General features: G+C 36.8%; 27 pseudogenes; all 27 read right to left on the bottom strand.

Annotated features, from left to right (window-relative positions):
- Window positions 1-527: 527 nt before the first annotated feature.
- On the bottom strand, window positions 528-646 carry LOC145647193 (5S ribosomal RNA; annotated as a pseudogene).
- A 352-nt stretch (window positions 647-998) lies between these two features.
- LOC145650461 (5S ribosomal RNA) lies at window positions 999-1,117 on the bottom strand (annotated as a pseudogene).
- A 790-nt stretch (window positions 1,118-1,907) lies between these two features.
- Window positions 1,908-2,026, bottom strand: LOC145649075 (5S ribosomal RNA; annotated as a pseudogene).
- A 792-nt stretch (window positions 2,027-2,818) lies between these two features.
- LOC145649858 (5S ribosomal RNA) lies at window positions 2,819-2,937 on the bottom strand (annotated as a pseudogene).
- Window positions 2,938-3,604: 667 nt separating this feature from the next.
- LOC145647351 (5S ribosomal RNA) lies at window positions 3,605-3,723 on the bottom strand (annotated as a pseudogene).
- A 352-nt stretch (window positions 3,724-4,075) lies between these two features.
- Window positions 4,076-4,194, bottom strand: LOC145647077 (5S ribosomal RNA; annotated as a pseudogene).
- Window positions 4,195-4,985: 791 nt separating this feature from the next.
- LOC145644723 (5S ribosomal RNA) lies at window positions 4,986-5,104 on the bottom strand (annotated as a pseudogene).
- Window positions 5,105-5,772: 668 nt separating this feature from the next.
- On the bottom strand, window positions 5,773-5,891 carry LOC145643642 (5S ribosomal RNA; annotated as a pseudogene).
- Window positions 5,892-6,684: 793 nt separating this feature from the next.
- On the bottom strand, window positions 6,685-6,803 carry LOC145647173 (5S ribosomal RNA; annotated as a pseudogene).
- Window positions 6,804-7,471: 668 nt separating this feature from the next.
- LOC145644145 (5S ribosomal RNA) lies at window positions 7,472-7,590 on the bottom strand (annotated as a pseudogene).
- Window positions 7,591-8,821: 1,231 nt separating this feature from the next.
- Window positions 8,822-8,940, bottom strand: LOC145644544 (5S ribosomal RNA; annotated as a pseudogene).
- A 790-nt stretch (window positions 8,941-9,730) lies between these two features.
- Window positions 9,731-9,849, bottom strand: LOC145647191 (5S ribosomal RNA; annotated as a pseudogene).
- A 352-nt stretch (window positions 9,850-10,201) lies between these two features.
- LOC145647055 (5S ribosomal RNA) lies at window positions 10,202-10,320 on the bottom strand (annotated as a pseudogene).
- Window positions 10,321-11,111: 791 nt separating this feature from the next.
- LOC145647264 (5S ribosomal RNA) lies at window positions 11,112-11,230 on the bottom strand (annotated as a pseudogene).
- Window positions 11,231-12,022: 792 nt separating this feature from the next.
- LOC145647801 (5S ribosomal RNA) lies at window positions 12,023-12,141 on the bottom strand (annotated as a pseudogene).
- Window positions 12,142-12,931: 790 nt separating this feature from the next.
- On the bottom strand, window positions 12,932-13,050 carry LOC145647190 (5S ribosomal RNA; annotated as a pseudogene).
- A 793-nt stretch (window positions 13,051-13,843) lies between these two features.
- Window positions 13,844-13,962, bottom strand: LOC145644543 (5S ribosomal RNA; annotated as a pseudogene).
- Window positions 13,963-14,752: 790 nt separating this feature from the next.
- On the bottom strand, window positions 14,753-14,871 carry LOC145644542 (5S ribosomal RNA; annotated as a pseudogene).
- Window positions 14,872-15,661: 790 nt separating this feature from the next.
- LOC145647189 (5S ribosomal RNA) lies at window positions 15,662-15,780 on the bottom strand (annotated as a pseudogene).
- Window positions 15,781-16,132: 352 nt separating this feature from the next.
- On the bottom strand, window positions 16,133-16,251 carry LOC145647054 (5S ribosomal RNA; annotated as a pseudogene).
- A 791-nt stretch (window positions 16,252-17,042) lies between these two features.
- LOC145647263 (5S ribosomal RNA) lies at window positions 17,043-17,161 on the bottom strand (annotated as a pseudogene).
- A 791-nt stretch (window positions 17,162-17,952) lies between these two features.
- Window positions 17,953-18,071, bottom strand: LOC145650750 (5S ribosomal RNA; annotated as a pseudogene).
- Window positions 18,072-18,865: 794 nt separating this feature from the next.
- On the bottom strand, window positions 18,866-18,984 carry LOC145650749 (5S ribosomal RNA; annotated as a pseudogene).
- A 790-nt stretch (window positions 18,985-19,774) lies between these two features.
- Window positions 19,775-19,893, bottom strand: LOC145648933 (5S ribosomal RNA; annotated as a pseudogene).
- A 790-nt stretch (window positions 19,894-20,683) lies between these two features.
- On the bottom strand, window positions 20,684-20,802 carry LOC145648932 (5S ribosomal RNA; annotated as a pseudogene).
- Window positions 20,803-21,593: 791 nt separating this feature from the next.
- Window positions 21,594-21,712, bottom strand: LOC145648931 (5S ribosomal RNA; annotated as a pseudogene).
- A 793-nt stretch (window positions 21,713-22,505) lies between these two features.
- Window positions 22,506-22,624, bottom strand: LOC145647800 (5S ribosomal RNA; annotated as a pseudogene).
- Window positions 22,625-22,770: the final 146 nt, after the last annotated feature.

Below are 22,770 nucleotides of genomic sequence, written 5' to 3'. Positions count from 1 at the left end.
AGGTGCTAACAGATAGTTTGAGTTAATTATTCACTGCACTTCAAATTTGAACATGATAGCTTGAACATAAATTAAAGGGATGCAATACAATCTTACAGCACCTGCTATTCCCTGGTACTAAAATATTTCTATTTAATCTGTACACTTCACATACAAGCTTGTCAGTTGCAGATTAAAGTAAAGTGATGCAACAAAAACTTACAGCATCTGCTATTCCCAGGTGCTAACAGATAGTTTTTTTAATTAATCACTGCATTTCACATCCTAGCATGTCATCTTGACAGTAAATTAAAGTGATTCAAGAGAAGCTTACAGCATCTCGTAGTCCAAGGTGCTAACAGATAGTTTTTGATGAATAACTGCACTTCACATTCAGGCATGTGAGTTGGAGAGTAAATGAAAGTGATGCAAAAAAAACTTACAGCATCTGCTATTCCCAGGTGCTAACAGATAGTTTTTTTTTATTAATCACTGCACTTCACATTTGAGCATGTCAGCTTGAAAGTAAATTAAAGTGATGCAAGAAAAGCTTACAGCACCTGGTATTCCTAGGTAGGGTCCCACCTCAGTACTATCCAGGCCCAAACTTGTTTAGCTTCCAAGGTCAGATGAGATTGGGCGTTCTCAAGCTGGTGTGGCCGTAAGCCTTAAACACTTACTCAAATTGCCTAATAATAGCAAATATGATCAAAGACCAATCTGACAATTTTTTTTATTAATCCCTGCACTTGACATTCTAGAATGTTATCTTGAATGTAAATTAAATGATGCAATAAAAGCTTACAACATCTGGTATACGGAGGCACTAACAGACAGTTTTTTGATGAATCACTGCACTTCACATTCAGGCATGTGAGTTGGAGAGTAAATGAAAGTGATGCAAAAAAAACTTACAGCATCTGCTATTCCCAGGTGCTAACAGATAGTTTTTTTTATTAATCACTGCACTTCACATTTGAGCATGTCAGCTTGAAAGTAAATTAAAGTGATGCAAGAAAAGCTTACAGCACCTGGTATTCCTAGGTAGAGCCCCACCTCAGTACTATCCAGGCCCAAACTTGCTTACCTTCCAAGGTAAGATGAGATTGGGCGTTCTCAAGCTGGTGTGGCCGTAAGCCTTAAGCACTTACTCAAATTGCCTAATCATAGCAAATATGATCAAAGACCAATCTGACAATTTTTTTTATTAATCCCTGCACTTGACATTCTAGAATGTTATCTTGAATGTAAATTAAATGATGCAATAAAAGCTTACAACATCTGGTATACGGAGGCACTAACAGACAGTTTTTTGATGAATCACTGCACTTCACATTCAGGCATGTGAGTTGGAGAGTAAATGAAAGTGATGCAAAAAAAATGTACAGCATCTGCTATTCCCAGGTGCTATCAGATAGTTTGAGTTAATTATTCACTGCACTTCAAATTTGAACATGATAGCTTGAACATACATTAAAGGGATGCAATACAATCTTACAGCACCTGCTATTCCCTGGTACTAAAATATTTCTATTTAATCTGTACACTTCACATACAAGCTTGTCAGTTGCAGATTAAAGTAAAGTGATGCAACAAAAACTTACAGCATCTGCTATTCCCAGGTGCTAACAGATAGTTTTTTTAATTAATCACTGCATTTCACATCCTAGCATGTCATCTTGACAATAAATTAAAGTGATTCAAGAGAAGCTTACAGCATCTCGTAGTCCAAGGTGCTAACAGATAGTTTTTGATGAATCACTGCACTTCACATTCAGGCATGTGAGTTGGAGAGTAAATGAAAGTGATGCAAAAAAAACTTACAGCATCGGCTATTCCCAGGTGCTAACAGATAGTTTTTTTTATTAATCACTGCACTTCACATTTGAGCATGTCAGCTTGAAAGTAAATTAAAGTGATGCAAGAAAAGCTTACAGCACCTGGTATTCCTAGGTAGGGTCCCACCTCAGTACTATCCAGGCCCAAACTTGCTTAGCTTCCAAGGTCAGATGAGGTTGGGCGTTCTCAAGCTGGTGTGGCCATAAGCCTTAAACACTTACTCAAATTGCCTAATCATAGCAAATATGATCAAAGACCAATCTGACAATTTTTTTTATTAATCCCTGCACTTGACATTCTAGAATGTTATCTTGAATGTAAATTAAATGATGCAATAAAAGCTTACAACATCTGGTATACGGAGGCACTAACAGACAGTTTTTTGATGAATCACTGCACTTCACATTCAGGCATGTGAGTTGGAGAGTAAATGAAAGTGATGCAAAAAAAACTTACAGCATCTGCTATTCCCAGGTGCTAACAGATAGTTTGAGTTAATTATTCACTGCACTTCAAATTTGAACATGATAGCTTGAACATAAATTAAAGGGATGGAATACAGTCTTACAGCACCTGCTATTCCCTGGTACTAAAATATTTCTATTTAATCTGTACACTTCACATACAAGCTTGTCAGTTGCAGATTAAAGTAAAGTGATGCAACAAAAACTTACAGCATCTGCTATTCCCAGGTGCTAACAGATAGTTTTTTTAATTAATCACTGCACTTCACATCCTAGCATGTCATCTTGAAAGTAAATTAAAGTGATGCAAGAGAAGCTTACAGCATCTCGTAGTCCAAGGTGCTAACAGATAGATTTTTGATGACTAACTGCACTTCACATTCAGGCATGTGAGTTGGAGAGTAAATGAAAGTGATGCAAAAAAAACTTACAGCATCGGCTATTCCCAGGTGCTAACAGATAGTTTTTTTTTATTAATCACTGCACTTCACATTTGAGCATGTCAGCTTGAAAGTAAATTAAAGTGATGCAAGAAAAGCTTACAGCACCTGGTATTAGTAGGTAGAGTCCCACCTCAGTACTATCCAGGCCCAAACTTGCTTAGCTTCCAAGGTCAGATGAGATTGGGCGTTCTCAAGCTGGTGTGGCCGTAAGCCTTAAACACTTACTCAAATTGCCTAATCATAGCAAATATGATCAAAGACCAATCTGACAATTTTTTTTATTACTCCCTGCACTTGACATTCTAGAATGTTATCTTGAATGTAATTAAATGATGCAATAAAAGCTTACAATACGGAGCTGGTATACGGAGGCACTAATTATTCACTGCACTTCAAATTTGAACATGATAGCTTGAACATAAATTAAAGGGATGCAATACAATCTTACAGCACCTGCTATTCCCTGGTACTAAAAGATTTCTATTTAATCTGTACACTTCACATACAAGCTTGTCAGTAGCAGATTAAATTAAAGTGATTCAACAAAAACTTACAGCATCTGCTATTCCCAGTTGCCAACAGATAGTTTTTTTAATCAATCACTGCATTTCACATCCTAGCATGTCATCTTGACAGTAAATTAAAGTGATGCAAGAGAAGCTTACAGCATCTCGTAGTCCAAGGTGCTAACAGATAGTTTTTTGATGAATCACTGCACTTCACATTCAGGCATGTGAGTTGGAGAGTAAATGAAAGTGATGCAAAAAAAACTTACAGCATCTGCTATTCCCAGGTGCTAACAGATAGTTTTTTTTATTAATCACTGCACTTCACATTTGAGCATGTTAGCTTGAAAGTAAATTAAAGTGATGCAAGAAAAGCTTACAGCACCTGGTATTCCTAGGTAGGGTCCCACCTCAGTACTATCCAGGCCCAAACTTGCTTAGCTTCCAAGGTCAGATGAGATTGGGCATTCTCAAGCTGGTGTGGCCGTAAGCCTTAAACACTTACTCTAATTGCCTAATCATAGCAAATATGATCAAAGACCAATCTGACAATTTTTTTTATTAATCCCTGCAATTGACATTCTAGAATGTTATCTTGAATGTAAATTAAATGATGCAATAAAAGCTTACAACATCTGGTATACGGAGGCACTAACAGACAGTTTTTTGATGAATCATTGCACTTTACATTCAGGCATGTGAGTTGGAGAGTAAATGAAAGTGATGCAAAAAAAACTTACAGCATCGGCTATTCCCAGGTGCTAACAGATAGTTTTTTTTATTAATCACTGCACTTCACATTTGAGCATGTCAGCTTGAAAGTAAATTAAAGTGATGCAAGAAAAGCTTACAGCACCTGGTATTCCTAGGTAGGGTCCCACCTCAGTACTATCCAGGCCCAAACTTGCTTAGCTTCCAAGGTCAGATGAGATTGGGCGTTCTCAAGCTGGTGTGGCCGTAAACCTTATACGCTTACTCAAATTGCCTAATCATAGCAAATATGATCAAAGACCAATCTGACAATTTTTTTTATTAATCCCTGCACTTGACATTCTAGACTGTTATCTTGAATGTAAATTAAATGATGCAATAAAAGCTTACAACATCTGGTATACGGAGGCACTAACAGACAGTTTTTTGATGAATCACTGCACTTCACATTCAGGCATGTGAGTTGGAGAGTAAATGAAAGTGATGCAAAAAAAACTTACAGCATCTGCTATTCCGAGGTGCTAACAGATAGTTTGAGTTAATTATTCACTGCACTTCAAATTTGAACATGATAGCTTGAACATAAATTAAAGGGATGCAATACAATCTTACAGCACCTGCTATTCCCTGGTACTAAAATATTTCTATTTAATCTGTACACTTCACATACAAGCTTGTCAGTTGCAGATTAAATTTAAGTGATTCAACAAAAACTTACAGCATCTGCTATTCCCAGGTGCCAACAGATAGTTTTTTTAATTAATCACTGCATTTCACATCCTAGCATGTCATCTTGACAGTAAATTAAAGTGATGCAAGAGAAGCTTACAGCATCTCGTAGTCCAAGGTGCTAACAGATAGTTTTTTGATGAATCACTGCACTTCACATTCAGGCATGTGAGTTGGAGAGTAAATGAAAGTGATGCAAAAAAAACTTACAGCATCGGCTATTCCCAGGTGCTAACAGATGGTTTTTTTTATTAATCACTGCACTTCACATTTGAGCATGTTAGCTTGAAAGTAAATTAAAGTGATGCAAGAAAAGCTTACAGCACCTGGTATTCCTAGGTAGGGTCCCACCTCATTACTATCCAGGACCAAACTTGCTCAGCTTCCAAGGTCAGATGAGATTGGGCATTCTCAAGCTGGTGTGGCCGTAAGCCTTAAACACTTACTCAAATTGCCTAATCATAGCAAATATGATCAAAGACCAATCTGACAATTTTTTTTATTAATCCCTGCACTTGACATTCTAGAATGTTATCTTGAATTTAATTAAATGATGCAATAAAAGCTTACAATACGGAGCTGGTATACGGAGGCACTAATTATTCACTGCACTTCAAATTTGAACATGATAGCTTGAACATAAATTAAAGGGATGCAATACAATCTTACAGCACCTGCTATTCCCTGGTACTAAAATATTTCTATTTAATCTGTACACTTCACATACAAGCTTGTCAGTTGCAGATTAGACTAAAGTGATGCAACAAAAACTTACAGCATCTGCTATTCCCAGGTGCTAACAGATAGTTTTTTTAATTAATCACTGCACTTCACATCCTAGCATGTCATCTTGAAAGTAAATTAAAGTGATGCAAGAGAAGCTTACAGCATCTCGTAGTCCAAGGTGCTAACAGATAGATTTTTGATGAATAACTGCACTTCACATTCAGGCATGTGAGTTGGAGAGTAAATGAAAGTGATGCAAAAAAAACTTACAGCATCGGCTATTCCCAGGTGCTAACAGATAGTTTTTTTTTATTAATCACTGCACTTCACATTTGAGCATGTCAGCTTGAAAGTAAATTAAAGTGATGCAAGAAGAGCTTACAGCACCTGGTATTCCTAGGTAGAGTCCCACCTCAGTACTATCCAGGCCCAAACTTGCTTAGCTTCCAAGGTCAAATGAGATTGCACTTTCTCAAGCTGGTGTGGCCGTAAGCCTTAAACACTTACTCAAATTGCCTAATCATAGCAAATATGATCAAAGACCAATCTGACAATTTTTTTTATTAATCCCTGCACTTGACATTCTAGAATGTTATCTTGAATGTAAATTAAATGATGCAATAAAAGCTTACAACATCTGGTATACGGAGGCACTAACAGACAGTTTTTTGATGAATCACTGCACTTCACATTCAGGCATGTGAGTTGGAGAGTAAATGAAAGTGATGCAAAAAAAACTTACAGCATCTGCTATTCCCAGGTGCTAACAGATAGTTTGAGTTAATTATTCACTGCACTTCAAATTTGAACATGATAGCTTGAACATAAATTAAAGGGATGGAATACAGTCTTACAGCACCTGCTATTCCCTGGTACTAAAAGATTTCTATTTAATCTGTACACTTCACATACAAGCTTGTCAGTTGCAGATTAGAGTAAAGTGATGCAACAAAAACTTACAGCATCTGCTATTCCCAGGTGCTAACAGATAGTTTTTTTAATTAATCACTGCACTTCACATCCTAGCATGTCATCTTGAAAGTAAATTAAAGTGATGCAAGAGAAGCTTAACAGCATCTCGTAGTCCAAGGTGCTAACAGATAGATTTTTGATGAATAACTGCACTTCACATTCAGGCATGTGAGTTGGAGAGTAAATGAAAGTGATGCAAAAAAAACTTACAGCATCGGCTATTCCCAGGTGCTAACAGATAGTTTTTTTTTATTAATCACTGCACTTCACATTTGAGCATGTCAGCTTGAAAGTAAATTAAAGTGATGCAAGAAGAGCTTACAGCACCTGGTATTCCTAGGTAGAGTCCCACCTCAGTACTATCCAGGCCCAAACTTGCTTAGCTTCCAAGGTCAGATGAGATTGGGCATTCTCAAGCTGGTGTGGCCGTAAGCCTTAAACACTTACTCAAATTGCCTAATCATAGCAAATATGATCAAAGACCAATCTGACAATTTTTTTTATTAATCCCTGCACTTGACATTCTAGAATGTTATCTTGAATGTAATTAAATGATGCAATAAAAGCTTACAATACGGAGCTGGTATACGGAGGCACTAATTATTCACTGCACTTCAAATTTGAACATGATAGCTTGAACATAAATTAAAGGGATGGAATACAGTCTTACAGCACCTGCTATTCCCTGGTACTAAAATATTTCTATTTAATCTGTACACTTCACATACAAGCTTGTCAGTTGCAGATTAGACTAAAGTGATGCAACAAAAACTTACAGCATCTGCTATTCCCAGGTGCTAACAGATAGTTTTTTTAATTAATCACTGCACTTCACATCCTAGCATGTCATCTTGAAAGTAAATTAAAGTGATGCAAGAGAAGCTTACAGCATCTCGTAGTCCAAGGTGCTAACAGATAGATTTTTGATGAATAACTGCACTTCACATTCAGGCATGTGAGTTGGAGAGTAAATGAAAGTGATGCAAAAAAAACTTACAGCATCGGCTATTCCCAGGTGCTAACAGATAGTTTTTTTTTATTAATCACTGCACTTCACATTTGAGCATGTCAGCTTGAAAGTAAATTAAAGTGATGCAAGAAGAGCTTACAGCACCTGGTATTCCTAGGTAGAGTCCCACCTCAGTACTATCCAGGCCCAAACTTGCTTAGCTTCCAAGGTCAAATGAGATTGCACTTTCTCAAGCTGGTGTGGCCGCAAGCCTTAAACACTTACTCAAATTGCCTAATCATAGCAAATATGATCAAAGACCAATCTGACAATTTTTTTTATTAATCCCTGCACTTGACATTCTAGAATGTTATCTTGAATGTAAATTAAATGATGCAATAAAAGCTTACAACATCTGGTATACGGAGGCACTAACAGACAGTTTTTTGATGAATCACTGCACTTCACATTCAGGCATGTGAGTTGGAGAGTAAATGAAAGTGATGCAAAAAAAACTTACAGCATCTGCTATTCCCAGGTGCTAACAGATAGTTTGAGTTAATTATTCACTGCACTTCAAATTTGAACATGATAGCTTGAACATAAATTAAAGGGATGCAATACAATCTTACAGCACCTGCTATTCCCTGGTACTAAAATATTTCTATTTAATCTGTACACTTCACATACAAGCTTGTCAGTTGCAGATTAAAGTAAAGTGATGCAACAAAAACTTACAGCATCTGCTATTCCCAGGTGCTAACAGATAGTTTTTTTAATTAATCACTGCATTTCACATCCTAGCATGTCATCTTGACAGTAAATTAAAGTGATTCAAGAGAAGCTTACAGCATCTCGTAGTCCAAGGTGCTAACAGATAGTTTTTGATGAATAACTGCACTTCACATTCAGGCATGTGAGTTGGAGAGTAAATGAAAGTGATGCAAAAAAAACTTACAGCATCTGCTATTCCCAGGTGCTAACAGATAGTTTGAGTTAATTATTCACTGCACTTCAAATTTGAACATGATAGCTTGAACATAAATTAAAGGGATGGAATACAGTCTTACAGCACCTGCTATTCCCTGGTACTAAAAGATTTCTATTTAATCTGTACACTTCACATACAAGCTTGTCAGTTGCAGATTAGAGTAAAGTGATGCAACAAAAACTTACAGCATCTGCTATTCCCAGGTGCTAACAGATAGTTTTTTTAATTAATCACTGCACTTCACATCCTAGCATGTCATCTTGAAAGTAAATTAAAGTGATGCAAGAGAAGCTTAACAGCATCTCGTAGTCCAAGGTGCTAACTGATAGATTTTTGATGAATAACTGCACTTCACATTCAGGCATGTGAGTTGGAGAGTAAATGAAAGTGATGCAAAAAAAACTTACAGCATCGGCTATTCCCAGGTGCTAACAGATAGTTTTTTTTTATTAATCACTGCACTTCACATTTGAGCATGTCAGCTTGAAAGTAAATTAAAGTGATGCAAGAAGAGCTTACAGCACCTGGTATTCCTAGGTAGAGTCCCACCTCAGTATTATCCAGGCCCAAACTTGCTTAGCTTCCAAGGTCAGATGAGATTGCACTTTCTCAAGCTGGTGTGGCCGTAAGCCTTAAACACTTACTCAAATTGCCTAATCATAGCAAATATGATCAAAGACCAATCTGACAATTTTTTTTATTAATCCCTGCACTTGACATTCTAGAATGTTATCTTGATTGTAAATTAAATGATGCAATAAAAGCTTACAACATCTGGTATACGGAGGCACTAACAGACAGTTTTTTGATGAATCACTGCACTTCACATTCAGGCATGTGAGTTGGAGAGTAAATGAAAGTGATGCAAAAAAAACTTACAGCATCTGCTATTCCCAGGTGCTAACAGATAGTTTGAGTTAATTATTCACTGCACTTCAAATTTGAACATGATAGCTTGAACATAAATTAAAGGGATGCAATACAATCTTACAGCACCTGCTATTCCCTGGTACTAAAATATTTCTATTTAATCTGTACACTTCACATACAAGCTTGTCAGTTGCAGATTAAAGTAAAGTGATGCAACAAAAACTTACAGCATCTGCTATTCCCAGGTGCTAACAGATAGTTTTTTTAATTAATCACTGCATTTCACATCCTAGCATGTCATCTTGACAGTAAATTAAAGTGATTCAAGAGAAGCTTACAGCATCTCGTAGTCCAAGGTGCTAACAGATAGTTTTTGATGAATAACTGCACTTCACATTCAGGCATGTGAGTTGGAGAGTAAATGAAAGTGATGCAAAAAAAACTTACAGCATCTGCTATTCCCAGGTGCTAACAGATAGTTTTTTTTATTAATCACTGCACTTCACATTTGAGCATGTCAGCTTGAAAGTAAATTAAAGTGATGCAAGAAAAGCTTACAGCACCTGGTATTCCTAGGTAGGGTCCCACCTCAGTACTATCCAGGCCCAAACTTGTTTAGCTTCCAAGGTCAGATGAGATTGGGCGTTCTCAAGCTGGTGTGGCCGTAAGCCTTAAACACTTACTCAAATTGCCTAATAATAGCAAATATGATCAAAGACCAATCTGACAATTTTTTTTATTAATCCCTGCACTTGACATTCTAGAATGTTATCTTGAATGTAAATTAAATGATGCAATAAAAGCTTACAACATTTGGTATACGGAGGCACTAACAGACAGTTTTTTGATGAATCACTGCACTTCACATTCAGGCATGTGAGTTGGAGAGTAAATGAAAGTGATGCAAAAAAAACTTACAGCATCTGCTATTCCCAGGTGCTAACAGATAGTTTTTTTTATTAATCACTGCACTTCACATTTGAGCATGTTAGCTTGAAAGTAAATTAAAGTGATGCAAGAAAAGCTTACAGCACCTGGTATTCCTAGGTAGGGTCCCACCTTAGTACTACCCAGGCCCAAACTTGCTTAGCTTCCAAGGTCAGATGAGATTGGGCGTTCTCAAGCTGGTGAGGCCGTAAGCCTTAAACACTTACTCAAATTGCCTAATCATAGCAAATATGATCAAAGACCAATCTGACAATTTTTTTATTAATCCCTGCACTTGACATTCTAGAATGTTATCTTGAATGTAAATTAAATGATGCAATAAAAGCTTACAACATCTGGTATACGGAGGCACTAACAGACAGTTTTTTGATGAATCACTGCACTTCACATTCAGGCATGTGAGTTGGAGAGTAAATGAAAGTGATGCAAAAAAAACTTACAGCATCTGCTATTCCCAGGTGCTAACAGATAGTTTGAGTTAATTATTCACTGCACTTCAAATTTGAACATGATAGCTTGAACATAAATTAAAGGGATGGAATACAGTCTTACAGCACCTGCTATTCCCTGGTACTAAAATATTTCTATTTAATCTGTACACTTCACATACAAGCTTGTCAGTTGCAGATTAAAGTAAAGTGATGCAACAAAAACTTACAGCATCTGCTATTCCCAGGTGCTAACAGATAGTTTTTTTAATTAATCACTGCACTTCACATCCTAGCATGTCATCTTGAAAGTAAATTAAAGTGATGCAAGAGAAGCTTACAGCATCTCGTAGTCCAAGGTGCTAACAGATAGATTTTTGATGAATAACTGCACTTCACATTCAGGCATGTGAGTTGGAGAGTAAATGAAAGTGATGCAAAAAAAACTTACAGCATCGGCTATTCCCAGGTGCTAACAGATAGTTTTTTTTTATTAATCACTGCACTTCACATTTGAGCATGTTAGCTTGAAAGTAAATTAAAGTGATGCAAGAAAAGCTTACAGCACCTGGTATTCCTAGGTAGGGTCCCACCTTAGTACTACCCAGGCCCAAACTTGCTTAGCTTCCAAGGTCAGATGAGATTGGGCGTTCTCAAGCTGGTGAGGCTGTAAGCCTTAAACACTTACTCAAATTGCCTAATCATAGCAAATATGATCAAAGACCAATCTGACAATTTTTTTATTAATCCCTGCACTTGACATTCTAGAATGTTATCTTGAATGTAAATTAAATGATGCAATAAAAGCTTACAACATCTGGTATACGGAGGCACTAACAGACAGTTTTTTGATGAATCACTGCACTTCACATTCAGGCATGTGAGTTGGAGAGTAAATGAAAGTGATGCAAAAAAAACTTACAGCATCTGCTATTCCCAGGTGCTAACAGATAGTTTGAGTTAATTATTCACTGCACTTCAAATTTGAACATGATAGCTTGAACATAAATTAAAGGGATGGAATACAGTCTTACAGCACCTGCTATTCCCTGGTACTAAAATATTTCTATTTAATCTGTACACTTCACATACAAGCTTGTCAGTTGCAGATTAAAGTAAAGTGATGCAACAAAAACTTACAGCATCTGCTATTCCCAGGTGCTAACAGATAGTTTTTTTAATTAATCACTGCACTTCACATCCTAGCATGTCATCTTGAAAGTAAATTAAAGTGATGCAAGAGAAGCTTACAGCATCTCGTAGTCCAAGGTGCTAACAGATAGATTTTTGATGAATAACTGCACTTCACATTCAGGCATGTGAGTTGGAGAGTAAATGAAAGTGATGCAAAAAAAACTTACAGCATCGGCTATTCCCAGGTGCTAACAGATAGTTTTTTTTTTATTAATCACTGCACTTCACATTTGAGCATGTCAGCTTGAAAGTAAATTAAAGTGATGCAAGAAGAGCTTACAGCACCTGGTATTCCTAGGTAGAGTCCCACCTCAGTACTATCCAGGCCCAAACTTGCTTAGCTTCCAAGGTCAGATGAGATTGGACGTTCTCAAGCTGGTGTGGCCGTAAGCCTTAAACACTTACTCAAATTGCCTAATCATAGCAAATATGATCAAAGACCAATCTGACAATTTTTTTTATTAATCCCTGCACTTGACATTCTAGAATGTTATCTTGAATGTAAATTAAATGATGCAATAAAAGCTTACAACATCTGGTATACGGAGGCACTAACAGACAGTTTTTTGATGAATCACTGCACTTCACATTCAGGCATGTGAGTTGGAGAGTAAATGAAAGTGATGCAAAAAAAACTTACAGCATCTGCTATTCCCAGGTGCTAACAGATAGTTTGAGTTAATTATTCACTGCACTTCAAATTTGAACATGATAGCTTGAACATAAATTAAAGGGATGCAATACAATCTTACAGCACCTGCTATTCCCTGGTACTAAAATATTTCTATTTAATCTGTACACTTCACATACAAGCTTGTCAGTTGCAGATTAAAGTAAAGTGATGCAACAAAAACTTACAGCATCTGCTATTCCCAGGTGCTAACAGATAGTTTTTTTAATTAATCACTGCATTTCACATCCTAGCATGTCATCTTGACAGTAAATTAAAGTGATTCAAGAGAAGCTTACAGCATCTCGTAGTCCAAGGTGCTAACAGATAGTTTTTGATGAATAACTGCACTTCACATTCAGGCATGTGAGTTGGAGAGTAAATGAAAGTGATGCAAAAAAAACTTACAGCATCTGCTATTCCCAGGTGCTAACAGATAGTTTTTTTTATTAATCACTGCACTTCACATTTGAGCATGTCAGCTTGAAAGTAAATTAAAGTGATGCAAGAAAAGCTTACAGCACCTGGTATTCCTAGGTAGGGTCCCACCTCAGTACTATCCAGGCCCAAACTTGTTTAGCTTCCAAGGTCAGATGAGATTGGGCGTTCTCAAGCTGGTGTGGCCGTAAGCCTTAAACACTTACTCAAATTGCCTAATAATAGCAAATATGATCAAAGACCAATCTGACAATTTTTTTTATTAATCCCTGCACTTGACATTCTAGAATGTTATCTTGAATGTAAATTAAATGATGCAATAAAAGCTTACAACATCTGGTATACGGAGGCACTAACAGACAGTTTTTTGATGAATCACTGCACTTCACATTCAGGCATGTGAGTTGGAGAGTAAATGAAAGTGATGCAAAAAAAACTTACAGCATCTGCTATTCCCAGGTGCTAACAGATAGTTTGAGTTAATTATTCACTGCACTTCAAATTTGAACATGATAGCTTGAACATAAATTAAAGGGATGGAATACAGTCTTACAGCACCTGCTATTCCCTGGTACTAAAAGATTTCTATTTAATCTGTACACTTCACATACAAGCTTGTCAGTTGCAGATTAGAGTAAAGTGATGCAACAAAAACTTACAGCATCTGCTATTCCCAGGTGCTAACAGATAGTTTTTTTAATTAATCACTGCACTTCACATCCTAGCATGTCATCTTGAAAGTAAATTAAAGTGATGCAAGAGAAGCTTAACAGCATCTCGTAGTCCAAGGTGCTAACTGATAGATTTTTGATGAATAACTGCACTTCACATTCAGGCATGTGAGTTGGAGAGTAAATGAAAGTGATGCAAAAAAAACTTACAGCATCGGCTATTCCCAGGTGCTAACAGATAGTTTTTTTTTATTAATCACTGCACTTCACATTTGAGCATGTCAGCTTGAAAGTAAATTAAAGTGATGCAAGAAGAGCTTACAGCACCTGGTATTCCTAGGTAGAGTCCCACCTCAGTATTATCCAGGCCCAAACTTGCTTAGCTTCCAAGGTCAGATGAGATTGCACTTTCTCAAGCTGGTGTGGCCGTAAGCCTTAAACACTTACTCAAATTGCCTAATCATAGCAAATATGATCAAAGACCAATCTGACAATTTTTTTTATTAATCCCTGCACTTGACATTCTAGAATGTTATCTTGATTGTAAATTAAATGATGCAATAAAAGCTTACAACATCTGGTATACGGAGGCACTAACAGACAGTTTTTTGATGAATCACTGCACTTCACATTCAGGCATGTGAGTTGGAGAGTAAATGAAAGTGATGCAAAAAAAACTTACAGCATCTGCTATTCCCAGGTGCTAACAGATAGTTTGAGTTAATTATTCACTGCACTTCAAATTTGAACATGATAGCTTGAACATAAATTAAAGGGATGCAATACAATCTTACAGCACCTGCTATTCCCTGGTACTAAAATATTTCTATTTAATCTGTACACTTCACATACAAGCTTGTCAGTTGCAGATTAAAGTAAAGTGATGCAACAAAAACTTACAGCATCTGCTATTCCCAGGTGCTAACAGATAGTTTTTTTAATTAATCACTGCATTTCACATCCTAGCATGTCATCTTGACAGTAAATTAAAGTGATTCAAGAGAAGCTTACAGCATCTCGTAGTCCAAGGTGCTAACAGATAGTTTTTGATGAATAACTGCACTTCACATTCAGGCATGTGAGTTGGAGAGTAAATGAAAGTGATGCAAAAAAAACTTACAGCATCTGCTATTCCCAGGTGCTAACAGATAGTTTTTTTTATTAATCACTGCACTTCACATTTGAGCATGTCAGCTTGAAAGTAAATTAAAGTGATGCAAGAAAAGCTTACAGCACCTGGTATTCCTAGGTAGAGTCCCACCTCAGTATTATCCAGGCCCAAACTTGCTTAGCTTCCAAGGTCAGATGAGATTGCACTTTCTCAAGCTGGTGTGGCCGTAAGCCTTAAACACTTACTCAAATTGCCTAATCATAGCAAATATGATCAAAGACCAATCTGACAATTTTTTTTATTAATCCCTGCACTTGACATTCTAGAATGTTATCTTGATTGTAAATTAAATGATGCAATAAAAGCTTACAACATCTGGTATACGGAGGCACTAACAGACAGTTTTTTGATGAATCACTGCACTTCACATTCAGGCATGTGAGTTGGAGAGTAAATGAAAGTGATGCAAAAAAAACTTACAGCATCTGCTATTCCCAGGTGCTAACAGATAGTTTGAGTTAATTATTCACTGCACTTCAAATTTGAACATGATAGCTTGAACATAAATTAAAGGGATGCAATACAATCTTACAGCACCTGCTATTCCCTGGTACTAAAATATTTCTATTTAATCTGTACACTTCACATACAAGCTTGTCAGTTGCAGATTAAAGTAAAGTGATGCAACAAAAACTTACAGCATCTGCTATTCCCAGGTGCTAACAGATAGTTTTTTTAATTAATCACTGCATTTCACATCCTAGCATGTCATCTTGACAGTAAATTAAAGTGATTCAAGAGAAGCTTACAGCATCTCGTAGTCCAAGGTGCTAACAGATAGTTTTTGATGAATAACTGCACTTCACATTCAGGCATGTGAGTTGGAGAGTAAATGAAAGTGATGCAAAAAAAACTTACAGCATCTGCTATTCCCAGGTGCTAACAGATAGTTTTTTTTATTAATCACTGCACTTCACATTTGAGCATGTCAGCTTGAAAGTAAATTAAAGTGATGCAAGAAAAGCTTACAGCACCTGGTATTCCTAGGTAGGGTCCCACCTCAGTACTATCCAGGCCCAAACTTGTTTAGCTTCCAAGGTCAGATGAGATTGGGCGTTCTCAAGCTGGTGTGGCCGTAAGCCTTAAACACTTACTCAAATTGCCTAATAATAGCAAATATGATCAAAGACCAATCTGACAATTTTTTTTATTAATCCCTGCACTTGACATTCTAGAATGTTATCTTGAATGTAAATTAAATGATGCAATAAAAGCTTACAACATCTGGTATACGGAGGCACTAACAGACAGTTTTTTGATGAATCACTGCACTTCACATTCAGGCATGTGAGTTGGAGAGTAAATGAAAGTGATGCAAAAAAAACTTACAGCATCTGCTATTCCCAGGTGCTAACAGATAGTTTTTTTTATTAATCACTGCACTTCACATTTGAGCATGTTAGCTTGAAAGTAAATTAAAGTGATGCAAGAAAAGCTTACAGCACCTGGTATTCCTAGGTAGGGTCCCACCTTAGTACTACCCAGGCCCAAACTTGCTTAGCTTCCAAGGTCAGATGAGATTGGGCGTTCTCAAGCTGGTGAGGCCGTAAGCCTTAAACACTTACTCAAATTGCCTAATCATAGCAAATATGATCAAAGACCAATCTGACAATTTTTTTATTAATCCCTGCACTTGACATTCTAGAATGTTATCTTGAATGTAAATTAAATGATGCAATAAAAGCTTACAACATCTGGTATACGGAGGCACTAACAGACAGTTTTTTGATGAATCACTGCACTTCACATTCAGGCATGTGAGTTGGAGAGTAAATGAAAGTGATGCAAAAAAAACTTACAGCATCTGCTATTCCCAGGTGCTAACAGATAGTTTGAGTTAATTATTCACTGCACTTCAAATTTGAACATGATAGCTTGAACATAAATTAAAGGGATGGAATACAGTCTTACAGCACCTGCTATTCCCTGGTACTAAAATATTTCTATTTAATCTGTACACTTCACATACAAGCTTGTCAGTTGCAGATTAAAGTAAAGTGATGCAACAAAAACTTACAGCATCTGCTATTCCCAGGTGCTAACAGATAGTTTTTTTAATTAATCACTGCACTTCACATCCTAGCATGTCATCTTGAAAGTAAATTAAAGTGATGCAAGAGAAGCTTACAGCATCTCGTAGTCCAAGGTGCTAACAGATAGATTTTTGATGAATAACTGCACTTCACATTCAGGCATGTGAGTTGGAGAGTAAATGAAAGTGATGCAAAAAAAACTTACAGCATCGGCTATTCCCAGGTGCTAACAGATAGTTTTTTTTTATTAATCACTGCACTTCACATTTGAGCATGTTAGCTTGAAAGTAAATTAAAGTGATGCAAGAAAAGCTTACAGCACCTGGTATTCCTAGGTAGGGTCCCACCTTAGTACTACCCAGGCCCAAACTTGCTTAGCTTCCAAGGTCAGATGAGATTGGGCGTTCTCAAGCTGGTGAGGCTGTAAGCCTTAAACACTTACTCAAATTGCCTAATCATAGCAAATATGATCAAAGACCAATCTGACAATTTTTTTATTAATCCCTGCACTTGACATTCTAGAATGTTATCTTGAATGTAAATTAAATGATGCAATAAAAGCTTACAACATCTGGTATACGGAGGCACTAACAGACAGTTTTTTGATGAATCACTGCACTTCACATTCAGGCATGTGAGTTGGAGAGTAAATGAAAGTGATGCAAAAAAAACTTACAGCATCTGCTATTCCCAGGTGCTAACAGATAGTTTGAGTTAATTATTCACTGCACTTCAAATTTGAACATGATAGCTTGAACATAAATTAAAGGGATGGAATACAGTCTTACAGCACCTGCTATTCCCTGGTACTAAAATATTTCTATTTAATCTGTACACTTCACATACAAGCTTGTCAGTTGCAGATTAAAGTAAAGTGATGCAACAAAAACTTACAGCATCTGCTATTCCCAGGTGCTAACAGATAGTTTTTTTAATTAATCACTGCACTTCACATCCTAGCATGTCATCTTGAAAGTAAATTAAAGTGATGCAAGAGAAGCTTACAGCATCTCGTAGTCCAAGGTGCTAACAGATAGATTTTTGATGAATAACTGCACTTCACATTCAGGCATGTGAGTTGGAGAGTAAATGAAAGTGATGCAAAAAAAACTTACAGCATCGGCTATTCCCAGGTGCTAACAGATAGTTTTTTTTTATTAATCACTGCACTTCACATTTGAGCATGTCAGCTTGAAAGTAAATTAAAGTGATGCAAGAAGAGCTTACAGCACCTGGTATTCCTAGGTAGAGTCCCACCTCAGTACTATCCAGGCCCAAACTTGCTTAGCTTCCAAGGTCAGATGAGATTGCACTTTCTCAAGCTGGTGTGGCCGTAAGCCTTAAACACTTACTCAAATTGCCTAATCATAGCAAATATGATCAAAGACCAATCTGACAATTTTTTTTTATTAATCCCTGCACTTGACATTCTAGAATGTTATCTTGAATGTAAATTAAATGATGCAATAAAAGCTTACAACATCTGGTATACGGAGGCACTAACAGACAGTTTTTTGATGAATCACTGCACTTCACATTCAGGCATGTGAGTTGGAGAGTAAATGAAAGTGATGCAAAAAAAACTTACAGCATCTGCTATTCCCAGGTGCTAACAGATAGTTTGAGTTAATTATTCACTGCACTTCAAATTTGAACATGATAGCTTGAACATAAATTAAAGGGATGGAATACAGTCTTACAGCACCTGCTATTCCCTGGTACTAAAAGATATCTATTTAATCTGTACACTTCACATACAAGCTTGTCAGTTGCAGATTAGAGTAAAGTGATGCAACAAAAACTTACAGCATCTGCTATTCCCAGGTGCTAACAGATAGTTTTTTTAATTAATCACTGCACTTCACATCCTAGCATGTCATCTTGAAAGTAAATTAAAGTGATGCAAGAGAAGCTTAACAGCATCTCGTAGTCCAAGGTGCTAACTGATAGATTTTTGATGAATAACTGCACTTCACATTCAGGCATGTGAGTTGGAGAGTAAATGAAAGTGATGCAAAAAAAACTTACAGCATCGGCTATTCCCAGGTGCTAACAGATAGTTTTTTTTTATTAATCACTGCACTTCACATTTGAGCATGTCAGCTTGAAAGTAAATTAAAGTGATGCAAGAAGAGCTTACAGCACCTGGTATTCCTAGGTAGAGTCCCACCTCAGTACTATCCAGGCCCAAACTTGCTTAGCTTCCAAGGTCAGATGAGATTGCACTTTCTCAAGCTGGTGTGGCCGTAAGCCTTAAACACTTACTCAAATTGCCTAATCATAGCAAATATGATCAAAGACCAATCTGACAATTTTTTTTATTAATCCCTGCACTTGACATTCTAGAATGTTATCTTGAATGTAAATTAAATGATGCAATAAAAGCTTACAACATCTGGTATACGGAGGCACTAACAGACAGTTTTTTGATGAATCACTGCACTTCACATTCAGGCATGTGAGTTGGAGAGTAAATGAAAGTGATGCAAAAAAAACTTACAGCATCTGCTATTCCCAGGTGCTAACAGATAGTTTGAGTTAATTATTCACTGCACTTCAAATTTGAACATGATAGCTTGAACATAAATTAAAGGGATGGAATACAGTCTTACAGCACCTGCTATTCCCTGGTACTAAAAGATTTCTATTTAATCTGTACACTTCACATACAAGCTTGTCAGTTGCAGATTAGAGTAAAGTGATGCAACAAAAACTTACAGCATCTGCTATTCCCAGGTGCTAACAGATAGTTTTTTTAATTAATCACTGCATTTCACATCCTAGCATGTCATCTTGACAGTAAATTAAAGTGATTCAAGAGAAGCTTACAGCATCTCGTAGTCCAAGGTGCTAACAGATAGTTTTTGATGAATAACTGCACTTCACATTCAGGCATGTGAGTTGGAGAGTAAATGAAAGTGATGCAAAAAAAACTTACAGCATCTGCTATTCCCAGGTGCTAACAGATAGTTTTTTTTATTAATCACTGCACTTCACATTTGAGCATGTCAGCTTGAAAGTAAATTAAAGTGATGCAAGAAAAGCTTACAGCACCTGGTATTCCTAGGTAGGGTCCCACCTCAGTACTATCCAGGCCCAAACTTGTTTAGCTTCCAAGGTCAGATGAGATTGGGCGTTCTCAAGCTGGTGTGGCAGTAAGCTTTAAACACTTACTCAAATTGCCTAATAATAGCAAATATGATCAAAGACCAATCTGACAATTTTTTTTATTAATCCCTGCACTTGACATTCTAGAATGTTATCTTGAATGTAAATTAAATGATGCAATAAAAGCTTACAACATCTGGTATACGGAGGCACTAACAGACAGTTTTTTGATGAATCACTGCACTTCACATTCAGGCATGTGAGTTGGAGAGTAAATGAAAGTGATGCAAAAAAAACTTACAGCATCTGCTATTCCCAGGTGCTAACAGATAGTTTGAGTTAATTATTCACTGCACTTCAAATTTGAACATGATAGCTTGAACATAAATTAAAGGGATGCAATACAATCTTACAGCACCTGCTATTCCCTGGTACTAAAATATTTCTATTTAATCTGTACACTTCACATACAAGCTTGTCAGTTGCAGATTAAAGTAAAGTGATGCAACAAAAACTTACAGCATCTGCTATTCCCAGGTGCTAACAGATAGTTTTTTTAATTAATCACTGCATTTCACATCCTAGCATGTCATCTTGACAGTAAATTAAAGTGATTCAAGAGAAGCTTACAGCATCTCGTAGTCCAAGGTGCTAACAGATAGTTTTTGATGAATAACTGCACTTCACATTCAGGCATGTGAGTTGGAGAGTAAATGAAAGTGATGCAAAAAAAACTTACAGCATCTGCTATTCCCAGGTGCTAACAGATAGTTTTTTTTATTAATCACTGCACTTCACATTTGAGCATGTCAGCTTGAAAGTAAATTAAAGTGATGCAAGAAAAGCTTACAGCACCTGGTATTCCTAGGTAGGGTCCCACCTCAGTACTATCCAGGCCCAAACTTGTTTAGCTTCCAAGGTCAGATGAGATTGGGCGTTCTCAAGCTGGTGTGGCAGTAAGCCTTAAACACTTACTCAAATTGCCTAATAATAGCAAATATGATCAAAGACCAATCTGACAATTTTTTTTATTAATCCCTGCACTTGACATTCTAGAATGTTATCTTGAATGTAAATTAAATGATGCAATAAAAGCTTACAACATCTGGTATACGGAGGCACTAACAGACAGTTTTTTGATGAATCACTGCACTTCACATTCAGGCATGTGAGTTGGAGAGTAAATGAAAGTGATGCAAAAAAAACTTACAGCATCTGCTATTCCCAGGTGCTAACAGATAGTTTGAGTTAATTATTCACTGCACTTCAAATTTGAACATGATAGCTTGAACATAAATTAAAGGGATGCAATACAATCTTACAGCACCTGCTATTCCCTGGTACTAAAAGATTTCTATTTAATCTGTACACTTCACATACAAGCTTGTCAGTAGCAGATTAAATTAAAGTGATTCAACAAAAACTTACAGCATCTGCTATTCCCAGGTGCCAACAGATAGTTTTTTTAATTAATCACTGCATTTCACATCCTAGCATGTCATCTTGACAGTAAATTAAAGTGATGCAAGAGAAGCTTACAGCATCTCGTAGTCCAAGGTGCTAACAGATAGATTTTTGATGAATAACTGCACTTCACATTCAGGCATGTGAGTTGGAGAGTAAATGAAAGTGATGCAAAAAAAACTTACAGCATCTGCTATTCCCAGGTGCTAACAGATAGTTTTTTTTATTAATCACTGCACTTCACATTTGAGCATGTCAGCTTGAAAGTAAATTAAAGTGATGCAAGAAAAGCTTACAGCACCTGGTATTCCTAGGTAGGGTCCCACCTCAGTACTATCCAGGCCCAAACTTGTTTAGCTTCCAAGGTCAGATGAGATTGGGCGTTCTCAAGCTGGTGTGGCAGTAAGCCTTAAACACTTACTCAAATTGCCTAATAATAGCAAATATGATCAAAGACCAATCTGACAATTTTTTTTATTAATCCCTGCACTTGACATTCTAGAATGTTATCTTGAATGTAAATTAAATGATGCAATAAAAGCTTACAACATCTGGTATACGGAGGCACTAACAGACAGTTTTTTGATGAATCACTGCACTTCACATTCAGGCATGTGAGTTGGAGAGTAAATGAAAGTGATGCAAAAAAAACTTACAGCATCTGCTATTCCCAGGTGCTAACAGATAGTTTGAGTTAATTATTCACTGCACTTCAAATTTGAACATGATAGCTTGAACATAAATTAAAGGGATGGAATACAGTCTTACAGCACCTGCTATTCCCTGGTACTAAAAGATTTCTATTTAATCTGTACACTTCACATACAAGCTTGTCAGTTGCAGATTAGAGTAAAGTGATGCAACAAAAACTTACAGCATCTGCTATTCCCAGGTGCTAACAGATAGTTTTTTTAATTAATCACTGCACTTCACATCCTAGCATGTCATCTTGAAAGTAAATTAAAGTGATGCAAGAGAAGCTTAACAGCATCTCGTAGTCCAAGGTGCTAACAGATAGATTTTTGATGAATAACTGCACTTCACATTCAGGCATGTGAGTTGGAGAGTAAATGAAAGTGATGCAAAAAAAACTTACAGCATCGGCTATTCCCAGGTGCTAACAGATAGTTTTTTTTTATTAATCACTGCACTTCACATTTGAGCATGTCAGCTTGAAAGTAAATTAAAGTGATGCAAGAAGAGCTTACAGCACCTGGTATTCCTAGGTAGAGTCCCACCTCAGTACTATCCAGGCCCAAACTTGCTTAGCTTCCAAGGTCAGATGAGATTGGACGTTCTCAAGCTGGTGTGGCCGTAAGCCTTAAACACTTACTCAAATTGCCTAATCATAGCAAATATGATCAAAGACCAATCTGACAATTTTTTTTATTAATCCCTGCACTTGACATTCTAGAATGTTATCTTGAATGTAAATTAAATGATGCAATAAAAGCTTACAACATCTG

Source organism: Electrophorus electricus, chromosome 13 (genome assembly GCF_041902795.1).
Source record: "Electrophorus electricus isolate QZ-2024a chromosome 13, ASM4190279v1, whole genome shotgun sequence".
NCBI lineage: Eukaryota > Metazoa > Chordata > Actinopteri > Gymnotiformes > Gymnotidae > Electrophorus > Electrophorus electricus.
Note: the sequence above shows the minus strand (reverse complement) of the source record. Positions and strands in the feature narration are given on the sequence as shown.